A 23,406-nucleotide genomic window follows, 5' to 3' on the forward strand; every position below is an offset into this window, starting at 1 on the left:
ACTGTCCACTTATCTACTTAGCGTTTCTCCTTATTATGACTACACAACTACCTTGGAATACAGAAAAGTAATTCTCTACTGCAAAAACACAACTTTGTTTCCCACAATATCATTACCTTTCCAAAATAAAACTAACTGATGATTAATACTTATTCGGTGGAGCAGATACATAATCCTCCAAATGGTTTAGACAGGGAAGCATAATGCATAAGGTACATTCGTGTTTGTCAGCTTCTCCCTTCCTAAAAGAGTTGTTTTGCAGACATACTCACCCTTTTTTTGGTTGGTCCTATTTTTCTCCTTGTAACAGCTTTCAGTGTCTTGAATAAATCACAACAATGTATTTCCTGACATCTGAAAATTTTTCTGGGCACCTTCAGATTCTTTGTCTGTTCCTCGTTCATGAAAAATAAATATTCCAGGAGACGTGGATGATCAGAATCACTGAATACCCCCTATTCTTACTAGTAATTAATGTTCACCCTTCCCAGACCTCTGAAACCATGTCTTAAAAATATTGGAAAAAGACATTTTTTAAGAGTTTTGAAATAAAATACTCCTTTTCATTTCTCAGAACACAATCCTATTTGTACTTCCTTGTCATATGTTTGCATGCATTCTTAATTGCACATTTTACTTCTCAAAGATATCTAAAGAACTTTCTTCCCTTCTCATATTCAAATGAATGGTGAGAACAGTCACAGATTCACAGAACTGTAGGAGTTGGAAGGGACCTCAAGAGATCATCGGGTCCAACCCCCTTGCAAAAGCAGGTTCTCTAGAGCAGGTTGCACAAGTAGGCATCCAGACAGACCTTGAGTATCTCCAGAGGAGACTCCACGACCTCCCTGGGCAGCCTCTTCCAGTGCTCCGTCACCCTTACTGTGAAGAAATTCTTTTGTATGCTGGTGCGGAACTTCTTGTGATCCATTTTTTGGCCATTGCCGCTTGTTCTGTCCCCACAAACCACTGAAAACAGGTTGGCCAAATCCCTCTGTCTCCCACACTTTAGATATATGTAAACATTAATAAGATCCCCTCTCAGTCTTCTCTTCTCAAGGCTGAACAGACACAGGTCTAAATACATACGAATTACTATTACTGCTACTACTTCTACTGCTAAAAAGCCTGCAGAGCCTTTAGCTGACAGTCTTTTAATAAACTTCTTAGGGATAAACTACATTAACATGACTTTTTGGATAAAAATACTAAGTTTCTTTTTATTACAGTTTGTCTTATTAGATTCAACAACTCTCCAATGTGCCATGTGGAGATTGAATATAATAAAAATAGGAATAAAAGTAATAATAATAAAAATAAAAATCCAGTAGAAAATCCATACCAACTCCATTATCTATACAGAGTTTGGGTATGATTTTGAGACACACTGAGAGACTCAAAAATCAAATAATTTATTTTTACAGATTCACCAAGTTATCAGATAATTTCTGTAATGTAGTACATGCGAAAGAACTTCTTCATGGTGAGGGTGACAGAGCACTGGAACAGGCTGCCCAGGGAGGTCATGGAGTCTCCTTCTCTGGAGATATTCAAGGCCCGTCTGGATGCCTACCTGGGCAACCTGCTCTAGGCTACCTGCTTTGGCAGGGGAGTTGGACCCGATGATCTCTTGAGGTCCCTTCCAACCCCTACAATTCCATGATTCTGTGATTCTGTGATTTCATGCACATACATTTGCATCATTTATGCTGACTTTTCATGTTACTTAGGTATTTGCTGAGAGTTTTTAGATGTAAGCTACAAATAAATACCATCTGAGAGGCAGAAGTCTCTAGACTAGGAGTCTAGAACTGATTTCTTTCATAAACACTTGAAATTGTTCTTTCTTCAATGTCAAAAACCTCTATTTTGTTAATTAATTTCCAGGAGGTATTTTTTATGAAAATTCAATGCTTCTATTTCCCTAAGAAAATCTACTTGTTTTTTTAAATGGTTAAAATCGCTTATACTTTAGTAGAGAAATAGTAAATGTAATTGCAGGTTTTAATTCATTGATATTTGACTAGCAAAATACTTAGCATACCAGAGTCCTTTGATGGTTCAATCAGTTCTTATGTAAGATACCAACAGAATATTAAAATATTAATAGAAAATAATTTAAAATAATATAAATATTTAAATTAATTGATTTGGCAAAAATTTAATAACTTCTTAATAAACAGAAGATGATTAAAGTGAATTTCAAATACAATGGCAATAAATAGAGACTTTTTTTGCAACATCTAAATTTGAATACTTCAAAATGAATATTTCAACATTTTTAACAGTTTTTTTTTTTTGAAATAGATTTCCAACCCTGTACAGGTGTCAAAAAATCTAAGTCCAAACCTTGACTTCGTTGGCATAAATGTCTTTCGTGTTTACTGAATCTGAATTTGAAAATGATTCCAGAAAAAAATAATACATATTTAAAATGGAGAAACGGATTTTTTTTTAATTTTTTTTTTTCTGTCAGGAAGGGTCCTGTCAAGTGTTGAATAATTAGTTTTTCTGTGAAGCAGAGAGGATAAGCTATGATTTTTGATTGTTCTGTCACATAACAAGTAGCCTGCATGAAAAGATTTGTGCCATTCCTATTCATTCAGGAATTGTCTGGCCATCTGGCTCAGGGGACTGCTGGTAAAAGGAGCCATCATTTTGCTATTTATGATACTGTTTGCCCAGAGCACATGTACATTCTGTTAAAAAAGCCTGTCTTTGGACAGACAGCCTGTAGCCTGGTCTCTAAACCTGGAAAGGTGAAATCTGGTTTTGTCATTTTAATAACAGAATGGATCTCTCAGGACAGCAGTGCCCCCAGGTGTGGCTAACTGGCGGGCACTACCCAGATGAAGGACTGAAGCCTCTGCGCAAACTGACCAGATTAATTTCATAGGAGCTGAATAACAAAGGTAACATTTTATTTTTGGAGGACATTTTTGGTGAAACCCCAAAAGGGTGATGGAAACCACTGTGATAACTGCAGATTGGCCTGGGGCTTCTCAACTAGCTTTTGGCTTGTCATTTGAATGGGTTATGCAGGGGGATGGTGGAGTCACATTCCCTTGGCATGTTTAAGGAAAGGTTAGATATAGTACTCAGGGACATGGCTTATGGGATAATATAGGTAGTTGGACCAGATGATCTTAGAGGTCTTTTCCAGCCTTAATGATTCTATGAACTACAAGGCTATTGGTGGCTTGTGCTGACCAACTGACACAGAATAGAGTAGATAGTTAAAAAGAGCTAATAAATACTTAAGAGGAGGGGGACAACATTCAGGAATGTCTGTGGGAGCTAGAGCCTGAGAATGTATAGAGGCAGACTTGACACCTTGAAAGAGCAGTATCCTGCTCCCCTGAGCTAAGTTGTGCTGGGCTAAACTGTCCTGGAGTGGCTGAGGTTCAGATTTGCCAGTGTGTTTGTGCATTAAGGACCAAGAATTGCAATTCTCCTGCTACTGCTATTCCTCATCCTGCCTAGTCAATAAATATGAGATGTGTTTTTTTTTTTGTTTTGTTTTGTTTTGTTTTGTTCTGTTTTTCTGGTATCAGTAATCTGACTGATATAGCAATCCTTCCTTGAGTTCCAATCACAACTATGTCCACTAATTTTCAACATCCACAAACTGAGTTAAAGTTCTTTATGGAAACAAAGCAGAAGGAACTTTTAAACTCTGTACTTAACAGGTTTTATTTTTTTCATAGCTATGCTCAAATGCAGGTATGTAGGAGAAAAACACCACCCATAGTGTTCTAAAAATAAATATATCTGTTGATAAATAAACCAGTAGACACATGAGTTGAAAAATGATATTATTTAAGTTTTTTAGAAGGAAATATCTTTTGGTGACTAGCACAGCTGGAAAGAGTAGACAATTCTTTTGATTAAGAATCAAATTTTTGTCAAGTAGCTTAGCTCAGAGCAGACACTTTAATTAAGAACACATACATCTTACATATATGCCTTTGCCTTTTCTCCAGTAGAAAATTGTAACTGCAGTGACTGGAATAGCTTTTTCTCCAGTTTTAAAGACTTTGAATTCTATTTCCTAAAGTGATCTTAGTATAAAATCTTCATCTCATGTCAAACCCATAATTCAACAATTACTTGTTCTATTTGAAGATTTTGATGTTTGAAAATAGTCATTCATTATCTCACTCTTTCCTGTGACCTCAATTAAGATTGTTCTGTCTATAATTACTTTAATTAATTGTACTAATATGCTTATTTAGGTGAATATCTGCTTGATTAGTCACTTTAATTGAATTAATAAAATACAAAGAAATGGTTTATCCCATCAAATTGCAAGCTGTGTCGTGAAATCTGAGAGTTTAGTTAACTTCAGGAAATACTTCTGCAAGCAATTTGAATCTGTTTCCAGACTAAAATAATGCAACGGATATAACTCCACCTGTCCCCTTTCTCCACATGCTCCCACAAAAAAAAAAAAAAAAATATATATATATATAGAGAGAGAGAGAGCCCTAAATTAGAAAAATACAATACAGTGGTCTATGTCAAAAGCTGTGATCTTGAAAATTAAAATGTCTACCTAACGCTAGTGACATCTAAATTTCACAACAGCCCATTTTAATGCAATTTTATAATTTTAATTTTATGCAGTCGTTAAGCATCTGAAACTTTGCATTCAGAATATGGCCATAGGACCTTCAGACTTGAGACTGCTGAGATATGTGTTGTCATACACATCTGTGCCTGATGATTTGAGAAACTAGCACTTTTCTGTTCAAGGTTTTGACCTCATTTTATTTTTCAGAGAATCCTTAACACATGGTATCAAGGTCAGACATTTCACACAATACTACAGTAGCTGTTGCTTTCTTTTCAAATACCACTACTGTCATCAACTTATTTTCATAATATTATAGTAGTTAAAGCACTTTTGCAGGAAGTGGAAGACTTGATTTTGTTCTCACTTCAGTCTGCCAGGACTTGAACCCAAGTCTGCTGCTTCCCAAAAGTGTGGTAGACTCATCAAGGTGTAAACGAGGATGGAAATTAGGAGAACAGGAAGGGATTAAAAGGCACCCTTTTTAAAATGTGTGCCACTCTGCTGGAAGAAGGCAAGTTCCTTGAACCAAAACTGAGAAAAAGTATCAGCATTTTCTTTGGCCAAAAGGGAGGAAACATTCATGGGAGGAAGAAGAGTCAGAATTCAATCCCTTATCTATATATTTTACTTTAGATAGATAGGCATTGCACAAAATCTTGAAGTGGCACAAAAGAAATGTCCATATTCCATAACCCCAGTTTTATATTTTGGTTTTAATGATCTAAATATCCCCATCAAAGTAAGAAACAATGTATTTTAGTAGAAATCCAGCACAATGACCTACAAGATACACTATAACCAAGGAATCACTTGTTTTTTATTGCTTATTTGTATCTTAAATAATAATAATTTAAAAAGAAAGTTTATTTTTATTATTATTGTTGTTATTATTATTATTATTATTATTATTTTGTGGGATTTATTTTTCTCATAAACATTGTGAGACAGGTTAGTTTTACCCCACTGATATGTTGTTGCACTAGTAACCCTAGTCAGTACAAGAGGAACCTCATGGTCAGACACTTGGTATATGTGCATGGCTGAGGTGCCACTGGAGTGAGGCTACCATCTGTAGGATTATGACTGAAGGCCTCTAAGTCAGAATCCCCCCTAAACATAGCTATACCGCAGTCTCGGGGTGACTCAGTGGGCTCGCGATAGCCGGCCGCTCTGGCGGCCAGTGTGGAGTGCCGCTCGTGGTTGGGACCGGAGCGCAGATGAATGTGGTGCCACCTTTCCTCCGTCACATAGCACATGTTCGTGGGGAACCCAGTGCTAAATCATTCATTGAAGACCTGATTCTGGGTCAGGGTTTTGTATGTAGTAGAGCAGTTCCCTCGCTGCAATCTATTGAGTCAGCCCTCCACAGAAGCTTTTGAATTCAACTACCTGAAAGGAAGGTGTGGAGAGCTGAGGGTTGGCCTCTTCTCACAGATAACTAATGATAGGACTAGAGGGAATGGCCTCAAGTTGTGCCAGGGGAGGTTTAGGTTGGAAATTAGGAGACGTTTCTTCTCAGAAAGAGCAGTCAGGCGTTGGGACGTGTTGCCTAAGGAGGTGGTGGAGTCACTGTCCCTGGAGGTGTTCAAGGAAAGGTTGGACGTGGTGCTTAGGGACACGGTTTAGCAGGTGACATTGGTAGTAGGGTAATGGTTGGACCAGATGATCTTAGAGGTCTTTTCCAACCCTAATGATTCTATGATTCTATATGACTAAGCAATGGAAGCCACATTTTTGAACTAAAATTTGAAGCTTTAATTGTTTTCTCTATAGTCTGCATTGCTGATTTAGAAGTCTATATGAATAATGGTATTCTACAGATTTGCTCCCCAATTACACTGACAAATGGAAAAACTGACAATGACTTTCCATATATTCTCAGATGTGCTACTTTATAAGTTTCCATTAAGTGATTTGAAATCACAGCAATGCACATTCCCAGACTAGGGTTTATCCATTAGTCTTCCTCCTTTGTTCCTTCCTATTGATTTTCTTTTATTAGTGAATCTGGGTGAAACTTGAATCCTTATGTAATTTTTGGTTAATATTACTCACATAGGAAAAGTTAGTAGCTTGTGTGTTTGAAAGCAAAATTCATAATTCAACAGCACTGACTGCAGTTTTATCTGGAGGAGTTTCCATCTTTTCACAGATGATATAGGGATGGAACTTTCAGGTGCTAGAATACAACAAAATGCATTATCATTACATGGAACTGGGAAGATACTTGAAAAATATTGATTCTGTAAACTAAAATGACTAGCAGTTCATGACATTTTATTTTTCTTGTGAAACGACTGAGCTATTTTAAAGTAATAGCACCATTTTTCTGTCACAACACCTTTCAAAAGTTTCAAAAATGAAATATTTTCAGAATAAACATATAAAAGTATATTTTAAAATATTTTTTCATACAATATTAAAAAAAATAATAAATCAGGCTTATGGCGTAAGCACAATGTATGTTTTTCTCCTAAACCACTACTCTCAGTAATGTAATGACATAAGAAGGGGGAGATGTCCCTTCAGCATGCAAGTCAGTGGAGTGACAGGCAACATGCTACCTGATACTTTTAAAATGTGGCAACATGTTTCAGGCAAAATAATATGCAATAGCAAATATAAACATAGGTTCTGACTTGCATCTAGTAGTTAGAATGAATGCAGTATGTTAGATGATGTTACAAGGATTGTGAAAGAGAAACTGAGTGGTTCAGTTATAGTTAATCCACTTGTTTCAGATCTTCAAACAGAATAAAAAATATTGAAAAATTGTTGTATTGTAGAGCAGGCAGAGATTATTTAAGCCTCTTAACAATTGTAGCACAAATAAATAAAAGACTTTCCAGTAATATTTACAGCTGTTTTCTGTACATAAACCATAAAAGATAGAAAAAAAAAAAAAAGTTTAACTAGTTATTCCTAGAGTTTATCCAGGGCCTTGAAATCTTAGATATGAAAGGATGTGATGGAAAAAATAAAATAAAAAATAAAGTGAAATCATTATTATTAATGACTGAAGATGAGTACATACATATACACCAATACACATTTTTTTCGACAACTGTCACAATAGTTGGTGTGTTAGGGTTCTTTTAATCTTTTCATTATTCATGAGAAAAGATTATGCCAGGAGACGTAATACATAATTTCCAACAGGATGAATGAAGCCAGATATACCTACCAGAGGCCTCTAACACTACCAACTAAAAGACGGTGTTTCATGTTGCTGCATGATAAACCAAATTGTTGACAGAGTCAAGTTAAAATAAAATCAGTAAAAGTCTCAATAGATTAATTCTCAGAACAAAATTTTAGAATGAATGTTTTTCTTCTTAATTTGCTGTGTGATCAATAAACACTTATGATAGCAGGCTGTAATAATTCTGTCACATAAAGAATCTATGGAAAGAAATAATATATCAATACCAAGATATAAGATAATAGTAAAGTAAGGTAGTAGGAATCTGCTAATAGCATAAGATCTTCTCTAATACCTAGTTATGGCCCCATTGGTCACTGATGAGGATTTAAAAAGAAAAAAAAAAAGGCAATTCAAGAAAAAAAAAAGAATATTTCTTCATTTTGATAAGATCACATAGCAGGTAAAACACCATCACAACTTAAAAGCTCTCATTAAATCAATGCATAGATCTCTACAGAGAACTTTATTTGGTTTCTTCATACTTTAAAGAAGAAATTGTGCTCCAAAGAACTGTGTTATTTTATTTGAACCTGAATTGTTCATTGCTTTGAATACATTGCTGCATTGCTAAAACATATTGATGGCATACTTTTTTTTTTTTTTTTAAAGAAAAAAAGGTCATAATGCCATTGCTATGTGTGAATAAAGGTTTTCAGCTCTGCAGACAGGTGAATCTCTCCTAATGCTAAGCATTTTGAGGTAATAAGCATCTTAAAGTATACCGAGTTCCTTTGAGTATCACCAATATAGTGAGTGACATCCAAGATACATAAGCACAGTATTTAACTCACCTAACTTTAGCTGCTGTGAATGGATAATGATGAACAAGTGCATACACAATTTCAGATGAGAGATGATTTTGAGAAAAAGAATATAATGATATTACAATTACACTTCCATTTTAATTTTCATTTCAGAGACAAATGATTTAATAGCTTCATTAAAGTTTTCAGTGTGTGTGTCAGAGAGGAGAAAAAACAGGGCTTCTTCACAAGAGAAACCAGAAACTGAGGGTCAACCAAATTGTTTTTGCTGCACAATGGAAGAGTTTCAAACGGAGATATTAATTTCTTCTTCCTCCCTAGTTCCTTGCACACAATACTGCAGCTCTTTGGGTAAAGAGCTCAGGATGTGCATCCTCCCAGGCTGAAGAGGAAACTGAACACTCATATCAGAAATCAATGCTGGAGCATTTCAAACACTTTCAAACGGTCACTCAAAAAGTAAGAGGAATTGTCCTCTTTCTCTCTCTCTCTCTCTCTCTCTCTTTATTTTCAAATAGCAGTTTACAGTTGTTCAGGTAAAGCTGAATAGGGAAGCATTTCTAGAATGGCACTGTTTAGACCCCAGAACCTTTCTTGCTAAATCTGATATTCTTCTCACCTTCCTACAGGAGACTTTTTCTACACAGTAGTGGGGAAAAAAAAAAAAAAATAATCATAATAACAATAACTAAAAAAAAAACCACAGGTAAAGGTACCTACAGCATCTGTTGCTAATCTTGCTTCCCAAAATTCAAAAAAAATAAAATAAAATAAATTACAGTTTTGCTGAACTCTAAAAATAAAAAATTGATTTTAAAGAAAGTATCAAACAATTAAATCCACTTTTTTTGAAGTCTGACAATGTTATATGCAATTGAAAATGGTAGGCTGTAATGGAAAATTGAAGAACTTTAATATCAGAGCACCAGCAACTGTCCATATAATTCCTCACTAAAAATATTTTCATCAATGTAACTGTGAGTTATATATTAATAAATTATTTCAGTCATGTAGCCTTAAACTGTCACAAATCCTCAGGACTATCATTACCTCCAACAGCAAATTATTTTCAGTCCTCTTGAGTTCTTTCACAAAGGCCTGTTCCCTGTGCAGTACTGTTAACACACATGACTTTGAAATCTCTTTAAAGAATCGTAGATTCAATAATATATTTGCTAAATGTGTACTATGTACATCAGGGCCTAAAATCTGCCCATGAGCATTTGTTCAAAGTTCATGTATCTGAAGGCAAAGTTTGAACTTTTAGTAAGGTTAAGTCTCCAGTTCTTTTGATTACACTTTGAATAATTCTATGCTTATTTAGAATTACCTCACTCATAATGAATGAATGAATCCTTTTTTCTTTGAAAATCTTAAACTTTTCTAATATTCAGAGAAAAATCTTATACAGCCATTTCATAATTTGAGGAGAGAATTAAGGTAGCAAATGGTTTCAGCTATTTTGGATGCATTAAGCATCTTTTTATTATTATTATTATTATTTCTAGAGATGTCTTTTTTAGCTCATAGGGGGATCACCATCTTGAATTGTATTATTTTCTCTTTTTAAAAGTGCGAGAAAGCTTAAGCTTCATAATTGGTATATTACTTTACTTCTATTATTAAAAATACCCGATTACTTTATTACAATGCTAACTTTTCCAAAACCTATTGAAATGTCATGACCTCTTGGAAATTCAGCATTAGAGAAACTCATATTTCTTGAGTCAATTTGTTTGTTTGTGTGATGTTTTTTGCTTGTTTGTGATCTTTCTTTGTGTGTGTGTGTGTGTGTGTGTGTGTGTGTGTGTGTCTCCTTTTTTGGCCTCAATACACATCTAGCGATTATAACTTAGTGAGATGTACATCCTCACAATCCAAGTTCCTGGTTTCTTCCCGAAGCAGTACAAATATGTGCTCCCCTTACACAAAGCTTGTTGTAAACCTGCAAATGAGCTCTGAGACAGAAATGCTTCAGGCAAAGTTCACATCTCATTTATGGTCTATCCACCCTATTTTTGTACCTGAGAGTGTAATTTTTAAAACACCTACCTTGTGTTAACTTTCAAAGACATCTGTTTTTCCACAAACAGATTCCTTAGGCACAGTGGTAAATCACTAGTAATATTAGTATAGAAAAGAAAAACAACAGCAGCGAAGTTCTGCAAAGTATATTGCCTTCATACACTGCTTAGCAAATGCTTTTCAGAGTGGTGATCCTGATTCTTAGTTTTGTTCAGGAGTACAATCTATATTTCAGGTATTTTTTTTTTCTTCTTTGTTATAAGTATTACAAACAACTAATGCATAATCTGTTTTAAGAACCCAGGGCCAGAATAGAGCTTTGACACCATGGAAGATTCCCAGCTTGTTTGCTACTCAGGATAATTTGTAGTCTGCATCTTTTGGTTAAGCTTAAGGAATGGAAAAATATCCATAGTAGTTTTCCAGAACAAAATCTAGAGTAAGGAAGGATGGTGAAGTATACGTGAATTGGATGTTACTGACTGAAATTTCTACAGTTCTTTGTGTATTTAGGACAGTGAAAGAATGGGAGAAGAGTGCTAACTTCTGTTAAGGCTGCATGGGATCAGTGATATTTTTTGGAAGAAGCTGAGGTAGGATTTTTTGGTCCTTCTGAAATCAGGTGTAAAACTGCCACTGTGTATAACAGGAGATAATTTAACTGCACAGTTATTAACTGCATATATTTTATTTCAAGACTTTCTCTTTCATTTAAAACATAAAACCTAACCTATATGCATAACTGACCTTTTTATTATTAAAATCTCACTGATCCTTTTAAATCATTTGAAAACACGTATGACTGTGAGTATTTCACAGGAGATTCACTACTTTACATTTCCACCTCTCCTCACCCAAATCCTCATGGCAGCCAGAAGATTATTTCAGCCTTCAGATATATTTATTCTGCTCCTATTGGCATTTAGTGCTTTTAGGCCTGCAATTCCAAAACCACTTTTCCAATTTACTCCTCTTTTGTGAAATTCTCCCTGTCTATAGGTCCATGTGCTAGTCAAGTATTGCATCCTGGCATGAATGAGATTAAATGATGTGTCAGAGTTGGATTAGCCCTATATTAAATGGATTCCGAGCCTCTTTATCTGCCTGCTTATTGTTCAAGATTATTTGTTTTAATTTTTGAACAGAATTTAGTAACATTGTGAGCTTTTTTAGTTTAAGTGTTACTAAAGACAGCACTGACTGCCAACACAAATGCCAATTAATTCTGCAATAGAAAAGTAATTTTAAAGTATGAAAAAAACAGACTGAAGATTTATCATTTAGCTCTGTGACATTCCATGGCTGTCATCCTAATAAGTTATCACAGTTGCTGAAATATCAATTTGGCACATGGTTTCACATGGTTGCCTGCATTTCTACTTAGGGCCTATTACTTAACTCTTCTGTCATTAGGAAATTAAATCAATGATTCTAGCCAGAACTGGAGATAGCCTGATATTTATATTTAAATTGACTATTAATTATTTCATCAGAGAGCTATTCTGAAGTCTGAAGGATCTGAAATGGATAACAAAAAATGTAGCCCTATTTCATACAGATGAGTGGAAGGGAGCACAAATAAAAAATATACCAGTGAGCAACTTTTCATTGCACAGCTATATTGATTTTTCTGAGACAAAAACAAGAAAACAAAACAAAATAAAACAAAATCTTGAAGATTCTCAATTAACTGTAAAGAAAAACCTATAGATTTTTTCTTATTCCTACCTTTGCTAGCAGAATCTCTATTTGGAAAATAGCATCTGATCTCTAAACTGTTAAACAGCTATTATCTGTATTTCTCTCAGCTGGGGTACCATTAAGTATAAAAGCACATTTGTTTGGTCACCTAATTGCCTGCTAAGGATAGGTAATTAGCCAGAAGAAAAAAAAAATACAAAGAAAAGCATAATTTTATAGCTACATCAGGACCATAAAACAAACAAACAAACAAAAAAAAAACACATAACAAATAAAGTAAACAAAGCAACAATTAAAAAATCCTGAGGCCCTGCCTGGCTGTGGTGTGAGATAGAGGAAAGAGGAGAGACAAGAAATCTATAATATGTCTCAGATTGCAGATATCCTGGTATTTAAGAATTTGTTAACATGTTTTATTGGTTGAGAAAGTGACAGGATAAGAAAATTTGAGGAATCCCTTTCCATCAAATGAATTCTCTCACTACTGAAAATATGCAGGGGCATGCTCAGTACAGAAAAAAAAAAAAAAAACAAAAAAAAAAAACGAGGAATTATATAAATCATAGGAAGGATATCCTTAGACTTGACAAGATGAAATCCACAGCACAATGTCCTGCTTCCTCTTAATACACGCTGGCCCCTTTGGCTTTTTTCCATGAAAGAAATTATCTTCATCATTGCAAAGTGTTGCAGTAACTGTATTTTCGTTATTTTGCTCATATACACTAAATTCAGAGCTGCAGCTTCAAAAAGTCCACAGCACATGATACATCATCACTATTATTGCACTTGAGCTGTTCAGATGACCTGTGTGGGTGTCATGGCCATTTGTATATAATTTACAGACTTTGGTAGCTCAATAACATCTAATGAAATCCAAATGAATGACAAAATTCCTGTTTCTCTCTGGACTGTTTCTAGGTGGTGAAAATAAATAAATAAATAAATAAAATAAAATAAAAAAGTATGTCAAAGAAAAGCTGGAGCTATGGCAACATTTCCAAGATAGTTTTGTGAGTCTTTCCTTCTCTTTAGGGATCTGTATCCAAACCTTGACACAGTATAGAAACACCACAGTCAGATATTATTTAATGGAAATAGTGACAGCATAAATCAAGGATCCTGTTTTCTAAATGAGAGACTGTAACCAAAATCCTATGGATTTACTTACAAAATTCACAAACATATTGTGTTATTTAAAAAAAAAAATCAAGGGGGAGGTGAAAGTGAAATGATTCTTCACTCTAAAGGTAGGATATTTTCCTAAAATACAGCACATCTGGGTTGTGCTTGTGTTCCAGGAAACACTATGCCATGAAAGAGCTTTAAGTAAGAGGATCATGAGTACCTCCATCCTCCCAGATATCCCTAGATACTCACAGAATATCAGTAGCTATGGGGTTAGGGAAAGCTTGGTCATGATGAGGTCCTTCAGTGATGCAGATGTGAACATATTTACAGGAGAAGGGGGAGTGGGAATGAACCTCTGTTTTCCTCATGTTATTTAAAAGCTATACCTTTGAAGCTTTCTTACAAATGAGACCTACTGTAGTGAAAAGAGGCTGTCCTTTCAAAGCCAGGTGGAACACTTTCTTTATCAGACAACACCTTGCATTTATCCTGTTCCTAGTTTGTTTCTGTCCTAGGCTTTTGTTTATTTTATTTTGCAAGAATAACAGATTTCTTTGTCAAAATGAAGATATAATTTGTTGACTGTGGAGCTAGCAAACAGGTCTTATTTCATGTCTCTCCTGGATTGAGTGTTCTACCATGTATGATTTGCTCTCTTCATATAGGTTTTGTTTGCTTATTTATGAATAAATAAATAAATAAAACTATTCTGTTGTAATAGGGAAAGATTTTGAATAACATTCAAACAGATTTAAATATATATATACAATTTTCTTCAGTTAGAAGACACAAAGAAACCTATTATTAGTACGAACCTCATATTAGAAAGGACCTCCATACTCAGAGGAGGCATAAGAAATTGCTACCACTGGTAAAGATTCGGAGCTGGTAGTCTCTGGGGGATGTTAGGTAGCCATCTTAGGGATCTCTTATTTTAAACCTTTAAACATTGAATATTTGGGTTGCATTTTAATTTGTTTTTAAAAATGATGTTGCAATGTCAAGATCCTGCTGTCCATATCAAATGTAGTGGGTGGTTTTACAGACAAAAAAATCCACAGTGAGAAAAATGTTATCTGACTTTTTGCTCACTGAAATTGGTGGAAGTCAGATGCTGAAGGTGAGAAATCCTTTTTGTTTCAAAGCATTGAAGAAATCGTTAAGCAAAAGAAAAATCTTTGATCGTCAGTACACTTTTTAGGATCTTAGAGCATACATTTGTGAATTTCACTGAAAATAACATCAAAAAATCAATAGACTTGTTTTGTTCAGATATTACTCTTGTATTTCTACAGCATGTAGAATTGATAGACCACAAAATAGCACATGCAGACCTCTACCAAGCCCTCTCTTTTGTGGCATAATTTTATCTGTAGTTTTGAGCTGGCTCCTTAACAGTGAAATTAAATTTTCATCTTGTGTTACCTGTCATAAGCTTTTCTTCCTGCTTGTTTAATTTTCTCTATTAGCATTGTTTATACACTTTTATGAAGTAAATCATAATGGATGAAAGAGATTATCGGGGAGCTGTATCCTGGCTTTATGCAGCGGCCATGATATTCCTCATAGTATATTTCAAATATTAAGAAGTTTGATTAGCCCCTTACACTCCGCAGATTTCATTAATTATTTTTCCACAATTTTCTGTCTTTCTACAGCTCTTTCACTTCTTCCCAGCCAACTTTTACTCCACACCAGGAAAACAAATCTGCTTTCTGATATTATATTAGAGATGTCACTCCACTTGTGGTGGAGTCGTATTTTCTGTCTTGTCATATTTTCAATTTCACAGCTCCCAAAGACACATGACTATCCTAAAGTCAATGGGAGTTATGCATCCTATCTGCTTAGGTGCTTTTGAAAACCTCTTACATGCCTATTGACATATTCAGGTTCTTCTGTAAAATATACCTGATTTTTTGTAGTCTTGTCTTATACTGTAATTTCTTGATGTGCAGACTCATGTAAAATCATGTAAAATAGTGAGCACAAAAGATGGATATTCATGTCTGTTTTAATGTGTATGGTATGAGGGAAAAAAAAAAAAGCTTTGGGAGATGCAGACTCTTGAACAAGACAGGATTTCATTCTTGCAAAATCACTTTATGTATTCAAGGACTGTTTTTGAAAAGCTTAATAAAAGCGCTGAAAGTATATCACTTCATAATAACACTACTTAATCATAGCACTATACAAGGAAAGAGAGCGTTATCATATATCTGACATACTTATCAGGTACTAACCCATTAAATGTATAGTGAAAAAAAAAATCACTCAGATTTCTTTATCAAATTAGAAGATCGATGTTTGGTTTTAACTTCATCACAAAGAAAGAATGTCATGGAGTCTGTACGTGCTTTCAAATATTTGATGAGCAGTTGTGTGCAAACAACAAAAGAGTATGTCTTGTAGTCCATAAAGTTCTGACAGTCCAGCCAGAATGAATTTCCCCTTTCAGCTACAGTTGGATTGAGTGAGTCCTTGCTGAATTTTGTGGGGGCTTTCTCAAAATCCTTTCTGATGAAGTAGGAAGAAAGTTGCAAACTGGTTTAAATCGAGAAGATTACTTTTAATCTGAGGGAGCTGTGAGAGTGTAAGTCCTGATTTCTTTATGATTTCAACATTGACCAAGTTGGCAATAGTATTTAACGCTTTGCAGAAGCAAAGTTTTAAGAATACTGATCTCACTCAAGAGCAGAACAGGAAAGTGCTATGAAAGCCCCTGAAAAAACAGTGCCTAGAGAAAGCAAGACATGCTTAGTTATTCCTGTTCTGGAGCCTGAGGACTAACCAGCATATTAATTTTCTGATTAACTCTAATATACAGTAAGACAGAATCTTTTGAGCTATACATCAAAGCTTGAACAAAGCTGACTAATTCCTGACTACCAGTTTTCCCTTAATTCTTGCCCTTAAGCATTTTTTACATTTTTAACATAAAGATGAATATATTAGTATCCATTTCCACAGTTAATCTCAAAATTAATGCAAGTTTGCAGAGATGTAAGAAGGATTTGATCCATAGCCCCCGTGACCATGATAATGAGGTCTTACAGATAATTGTGGATGGTTTAAGTTAGGTTGGATCAGCACAAATATGCTTTAAAGACTATAAAGTTGCAAATTAACTACTCAATTTTTTTGTGCTATGGAACATTAAATAAAAATGGAGAACATAGAGACAGTTGTTCATATATATTACCCTTGACTTTAAAGTTTGTTTATGAATGACATTCCCAATCTGCAGACTTTATATACCTAGGAAAGATGACAGTTTCATTTATTACACCAAAAATCCTTTTACAGGACATAGAAAACACACCATGTAAATGAGCTAAGAATTTATTGTTAGGCTTATTAAAATCTTATCAATGAATCAAAATACAGTACGATTACTGTCGTTAACCCAATCTGCAGTATTACTATTACTGATTCCAAAAACCCTTGTTCTCTTAAGAGAACAAAAATTTCATATGCTCTCATCCTATAATTCAAGAAGGAATTCAGTAAGGTTTAACTATAATGAAACATCAGATCTGATGAGACAAAATTAACATACTTTACTGATTTCAAGTAAAAATAAAATACTGTTAAATACTTTTTTTCCAATTGTTATAACAACCATCTGTTCTATAAGGAGATCAGTGTTCATTGTAGGATTGGTCAAATGACACAAATCGTAATGGAAAGAAACAAAGCAGTCTGATTTTCTGGGCATAATGGATTTTTGACTTAGATCACTTTTGACTAAGAATCTTAGTATTCTCTACAACTCAGATGATGAAAAAAAGGCAGCCAAGAAAAATGATTTCAAGAAAACTTTGCTGGAAATTAAAAATAAACAAACAAACAAAAACTCTTCTCCTTTAAAGTGTGACTATACATAAACATGGATGTATATTCACATGTATACACACATGTTCATAGAAAATTTTTGAGTTTTTCAGACACTAGAATCAGAAAAACTACAATATATATCCACACAGAAGGAAGCTGTTTTTCTTATTTCAGTCAATGATTACCGCTTTTTATCTTTATTTATTTTTTAGTTTTGAACTGATACAATCAATTTTTCAGATACCCCATTGCCAATGTAAAAAACTCAGAGATCTTACCTGTTTGTTTTCTACTCAGTAACTTTTGAATAACAAAATATGATACAATGTCCCGGTCCATGTTCCTGATCTGAAATATTTTCCTGAAAATGAAAAAGAGAATAATTACATCCAGGATTTGATTCTAACATGCTTGCTTATATGAACAAAATTGGTGGTGGAGTCACAGTCCCTGGGGGTGCTTAAGGAAAAGGTTGGGCATGGTGTTTAGGGACATGGTTTAGGGAGTGATACTGGTGGTAGGGGGATGGTTAGACCAGATAATCTTGGAAGTCTTTTCCAACATTTATGATTCTATGATTCTAAGCAAATCAGAATTTGGTCACCAGTATGATTTAGATTTGAAAATTCAGACTGTTTATCTATATGTACATATATATTTATATACAAAGTTCACTCTCATCGGCATTTAACACTTCTGTGACATAGCATATCACCACATTTCAATAACTGTAGAAATAATACAAATTCAAACCTTACTGTATAGTTTGTTACATCATTTGTGTTTGATTTCATTTTTTATTTCTGTGAAAAAGAAAAATACATCAATGGTTGTTTTTCTATATAACTCATACAAAACCAAACCTACTGAGGACAGTTTTTTATCACCTTTCTCAGTGTAATATTTAATATTTTTGTTGTTCAGTGTAAGTCAAAATCTGAAAAAGAAGCTCGCTTTTCTTTAAAAGTCATTTTTTCTCTGGAACCTTTGACAAAAATGCCAAGTTAGACCGTGTCTTTGATGTAAGCTTTCTTATCGGATGGAAAGCAGATCATCTCTTAGTTGTGACAGGTCTATTGCAAAGTCAGCTTTTCTTTCTGCAGCTTTACTGTGAGAAGGATGATTTCTCCTTAATGCACTTTTGTTTTAACGGGTGCTAATTTAAAATATGCTTAGAAGTTCCTCTCTCTACAGTCTATGGGTTCTAAAAATTTTGAGGAATATTTGCGGGTACTAGTTTACAGAGGTGAATTGGTGGATGTAGTTGTTAAGCCACTGTCCAACATATTTGAGAAGTTGTGGCAGTTCAGTGAAGTTGTCATTTTTAAAAAGGGAAAAAAGGAAGACCTGGAGAACTACAGGACAGTCAGTCTCACCTCTGTGCCTGTCAAGATCACGGAGCAGATCCTCCTGGAAACTAAGGCACGTGGAAAATAAGGATGTGATTGGTGATAGCCAAAATGGCTTCACTAAGGGCAGATTGTTCCTGACAAATTTGGTGGCCTTCTACCATGGGGTTGCAGCACTGCTGAATATGGGAAGAGCAACTGACATCATCTACCTGAACTTGTGCAAAGTATTTGCTACTGTCCCACATGACATCCTTGTCTTTAAATTGGAGAGACATGGATTTGATGGATGGACCACTCACTGGGTAAGAAACTGGCTGGATGTTCATGGTCAAAGAGCTGCAAACAACAGCTCCATGTCGAGGTCAGTGACAACTAGTGTTCATCAGGGGTTGGTATTGGGACCTGTAAGAAACTGCAGAGCCAGAAAAGAAGAATGTCTCAAACACTCTGCAGAGAAAAGTTGTTATCACACTAATGAGATAAGATATGGTCACAAAAGAAGATCCTGCAGAGATGGGATATTGCTTTTCTGGGGCCTATTTCCTTATCTTGGGTAACCATCTGAGATTTCTTGGCTCCAATGGTTCTGGTAGTTGAGGGAGGAAAGGCATCAACAACCCCCCTGCTAACCATCTCTCAAGAAGGTCTTGGGACACACGCTTGGAATAGTTAGCATACAAAGTAAGAGCTGGATGTAGGGGCTGACTCATAAATAGCACAACTCAGAGGGGCCACCCACTACCATTGCAAATGCAACAGGAACTGGACAAGAAACATTGCTTGAATGCAGGGTGGTGATCCAGACCTTTCCTCTACTTTTACATTTCTAATTTACTCCCTCTCTCTCTTTCTTCATCATATGTTTTGGGCCATTCAGCCCTTGGTAAAATAACAAGGTTTAAAAAACTCCTGTTATAAACAATAAGGTTTGATCATTTTCTTCCAGAATATCTTCTGCCGTCAATAAAACTTTTAAATCAATCATTTGTTGTTATGTCACCTTAATTTAGCCTAAGGGTACTTTGAACACTGGCAGCTTCCAAGTAGGTCATCAAGGACAGCTCTCTCTAGGCCCCCACAGGACCAGTGCCATTTAACATCTTCGTTAGTGACATGGACACTGGGACTGAGTTGCACCCTCATCAAATTTGTCTCTGTGTGGTGTGGTCAACACACTGAAAGGAAGGAATCCAAACCATACTATGACTCTGATGAGTTACAGACAATGAATTACAACTTGCCGTTCCTGCTTCTGCAAATCTTTACTCTTATGCTTAAAAGAAATTGTAATTTAATTTAAAACTTTCAGGAGAAATACAGAAAACCAGCACATGCATATATTCTTCAGCAGTTCTTAATGTTTATTGGGCAACTGAGTCACAAGTAAGTTTTGCACCAATGGTGAAGATAACGTGAAAATTCTAATATAAATTATACATATACATATGTGCATGTGATGTACCTACATGTCTAGTTATTGTATATTTAAAGAGATGAATGTAGTATAATGTCAAAAAATCTTATGAAAAAAAAAATATGTAAATTTAATGACCACTTATCAAATAACAGTAATTCAATTTATGTATGCACAAAACCCTTATCAGGGATAGCTTATGTCAAATTCATATTTATAAATAAGTTGATAAACTTATTAGGTACATTATATGAACTCAATTGTTATATACTCCAGCAGACAAATAAACTCAACGTGGTTTGTATTCACTTAGATTCAGTTGTGTGGTGTCTATAGCCAGTGTCTATAGAAAACTTGAAAAGCCTTCAAATTGTTTATGAAAATAATGTTTATTAACTGTGGCCCATTACATGATGCTAAACTTTACACAGAAATTTCATTTTTTCATTCTGTATTTTTGAAATAGTTCAAATCCTGGTGGAAGAACATTAGCTGTATATGGTAATCTGGTCATATTGATTTTCATATAATATTATTAAAACATCATATTCTATAAGGAAAACCTCAAAAAGACAATTTATTAAAAAACATTGAATGAGAAGTGTGACAGCATAAATGATTACCCTGGTTTTAAAAATGCATTATTATTTTATAAGGCAGTCCCACTATGTCCAACTACTAAGTAAAACAGATGTGATGGAAGAAGAAGTTAGACAGATTGACACATTTCTGACCCTTTCTCATGTATTTCCTGAAATGAAGCTGTAATTATTATGCATGTTGCAGGGTATGCTGATGAGCTGATAGAGGAGGTTGTCAAATTATACAACACACAATCACTCAATGACACAGTAGAAGAAAGAGTAGAGCAAAATTTCCAAATCTTCCTACACCACATAAGCTTCCTGACAAAATGAGCATTCTGTAAAGCCATATGTCACACTCAGGCAAATTAGACATGCATATGTTGTGTACAAGAAAACACCCATAAAAATAAGGAGATGAACTGTTTGCTTATCAAACAAGTTATCAAGTGGAATCCAGATCAATCATTCTGTACAAATCACAGGGTACTAAGAAGATATATATCCCTAACTATTTCCAAAAGGATACAGCTAGTTCCTATCAGTTTGCTACCTTTTTATACAATTCACCTGGTGAAAAGAGAAAGTTATTTATTGTGAAAACCTTATATTGAATCTGAGGTGCATCTTAATAAAAACATTAGCCAAGAAAAGTCAAAGAGAAATATTAAAGTGGTTTTTAGTCATTAAAAAACAATTCTTTCAAAAGACCCACAAGATACTTCAACATAAAGCACAAAAAATCTTTAATAAAATTAATGATGCTGGCACATCAGCCTGGATGACTAGAATGCAAAGAATAACAAACTAAATCTTTATTACACCTGGAAAGTTAAATTGGCGTATTATAAAAGCAGCCAATTTGTTCAACAGAAACTTTGGGTGGCCATTGGGTACCATATTACAGTGATTCCTACTCATGTTCTTGCTTTGTGGTGTCTTCATTCTTTGCAGTGATCCATTTGATTTGAAATGCTCTCTTTCCTAAATAACATGATCAAATGATGAAGATTTTAAACCGTACTTAAATATATCTCTTTTACCTTTTTTTTTTTTTTTTTTTTTTTTTAAGAATTAGAAGAAATTTTAAGAAAGGAAAGAGGAGGTAAAGAGAATAAAGAGAAAACAGGAGGGAGGAAACTGACGGTGTCTCTTTTATTATGTGACTTTTTATTTTTAAATATATATATATTTTTTATACATGAGCCACTTCAATCTAAAAAAATATTATCAAACTCAAATAGGTAATAATTGGTCCTAATAAAATTTAAACTTTCAAGTCAGCAATAAACCTCACAATCTCTGTGTTACCTTTTTTTTTTTTCTTTTTTTTTCTTTTTTTTTTCCCTCTATAACTAATTTGGTCGGTCAGAAGATATATCTGTAAGCTACCATGTTTCTCATCTTGGAAAACACTAAAAAGGAGGAGGAAGAAATAAGCTTTATTCTCCTCAAGTTGTTTGATGGTTCTAGTTGCCAAAATACATTTTTATTCCTGCTTATTCTTCAATAACTGATGACAAAATTTGCCCCACAGTGTTTAATTTTTACAGAGCAGGACATGTAAGTACAGGGAATGTAAACATGTAATTTCAAATTTAGCCAATATGTTAGGGCTAATGTGTTTTTTGTTTGTTTGCTTGTTTTTGTTTTATTTTTTACATTGATGTGCTGATATCTGGTTGTCAACATCTTGGACTTGTGTTATCTTCAACAGTCTGTGAAATGCTTGCTTTCTAGTGATGAAACTCTCTGGCTCACACTGTGACTGATTCAGAGGAAATAAAGAACCACTCTTACACCCTGCAGTGCTGGGGATGCCCTTGAGGGTTTTTATCTCTAGTTCTGGTCATATTTGGCATTGTTTAGTGTAGTTCTTGCAAAACAGTGAATATGGAAGGAATATAGGTTACAGTTTGCTTTATATATAAATGGAATATAAACACTGCTTATATGATTTTATAGAAGCACATTGTTAATAAATATTTCCTGAAGTTGAAGTTTAAATGACTACTACTCCAAATGCCAGATACAAAATGCAGCTAGCACCAAAGTTAACTGAAAAGTTGTAGCATTGTCATTGACAATAGAGTATCACTGCTCACATCCTATTATAAAAATGTTGGACTTCTCTACTCTGAAGATTAAAAAATTCTATCTGTAATCCAAGTCTTGTCTGACATGACATTTTGGAAGCGAAAGCTCAGAAACTTTTGTACTTAGTAGTAATAGGATAACATGCTACAGTAGTTACAGTAATTGCCCAACTCTTCTATTGCTTGGCTGCCTTTTTTTTTTTTTTTTTAATCTTCTATTCTCTCTTTCTCCCACAAGGAAAAATATTTGCAAAAGTGTTGCATATTTCAGGGATAACAAAACTAAAGAAACAACAAAAATGGATTCCCCCACCCTTTTCTGTGATGTGAGCAATAGAGGACACAATGATTTGCATAAATGACAATACACCCCTTTGAGTACAACAAAAATATGCTTATTATTGGACCTAAGATGCAATGAAAGCGTTACGTCTTGATTGACTTACAAATTTGTACTTACTGTAAAGGTCTTTTTCCGTAATTATCATGTGTGTGGATCATGGTCATTCTCAAAATTACTAGTTCTGGATATCTACTGAAGATTTGAGGAAATGAAAATACTCTTCCCCCTCCCCCCCCCCACCCCCCCCATCTGTTTCTTTGTTAGTTCACTGTAACAGGCTTTTGATGTATTACTGTTTTGTTGTTGTTGTTGTTGTTGTTGTTAGTTTTTAATTTGAAATATAATAAGTCTGCACGTCTTTTTCATACAGTAGACTAA

The 23,406-nt window shown here is 34.6% G+C and overlaps 1 long non-coding RNA gene across 1 annotated transcript in view; it reads left to right on the forward strand.

The window, feature by feature from the left end:
* The first annotated feature begins 2,712 nt into the window (after positions 1-2,712).
* The window catches only part of LOC106048028 (uncharacterized), a 71,414-nt gene continuing 50,720 nt past the window's right edge, over positions 2,713-23,406 (forward strand). Inside the window, exon 1 of the long non-coding RNA XR_010828489.1 lies at positions 2,713-2,912. This is a non-coding gene — a long non-coding RNA (uncharacterized lncRNA). The remainder of the gene's footprint in view (positions 2,913-23,406) is intronic.

Source organism: Anser cygnoides, chromosome 1, assembly GCF_040182565.1.
Source record: "Anser cygnoides isolate HZ-2024a breed goose chromosome 1, Taihu_goose_T2T_genome, whole genome shotgun sequence".
In the NCBI taxonomy this organism is placed as follows: domain Eukaryota; kingdom Metazoa; phylum Chordata; class Aves; order Anseriformes; family Anatidae; genus Anser; species Anser cygnoides.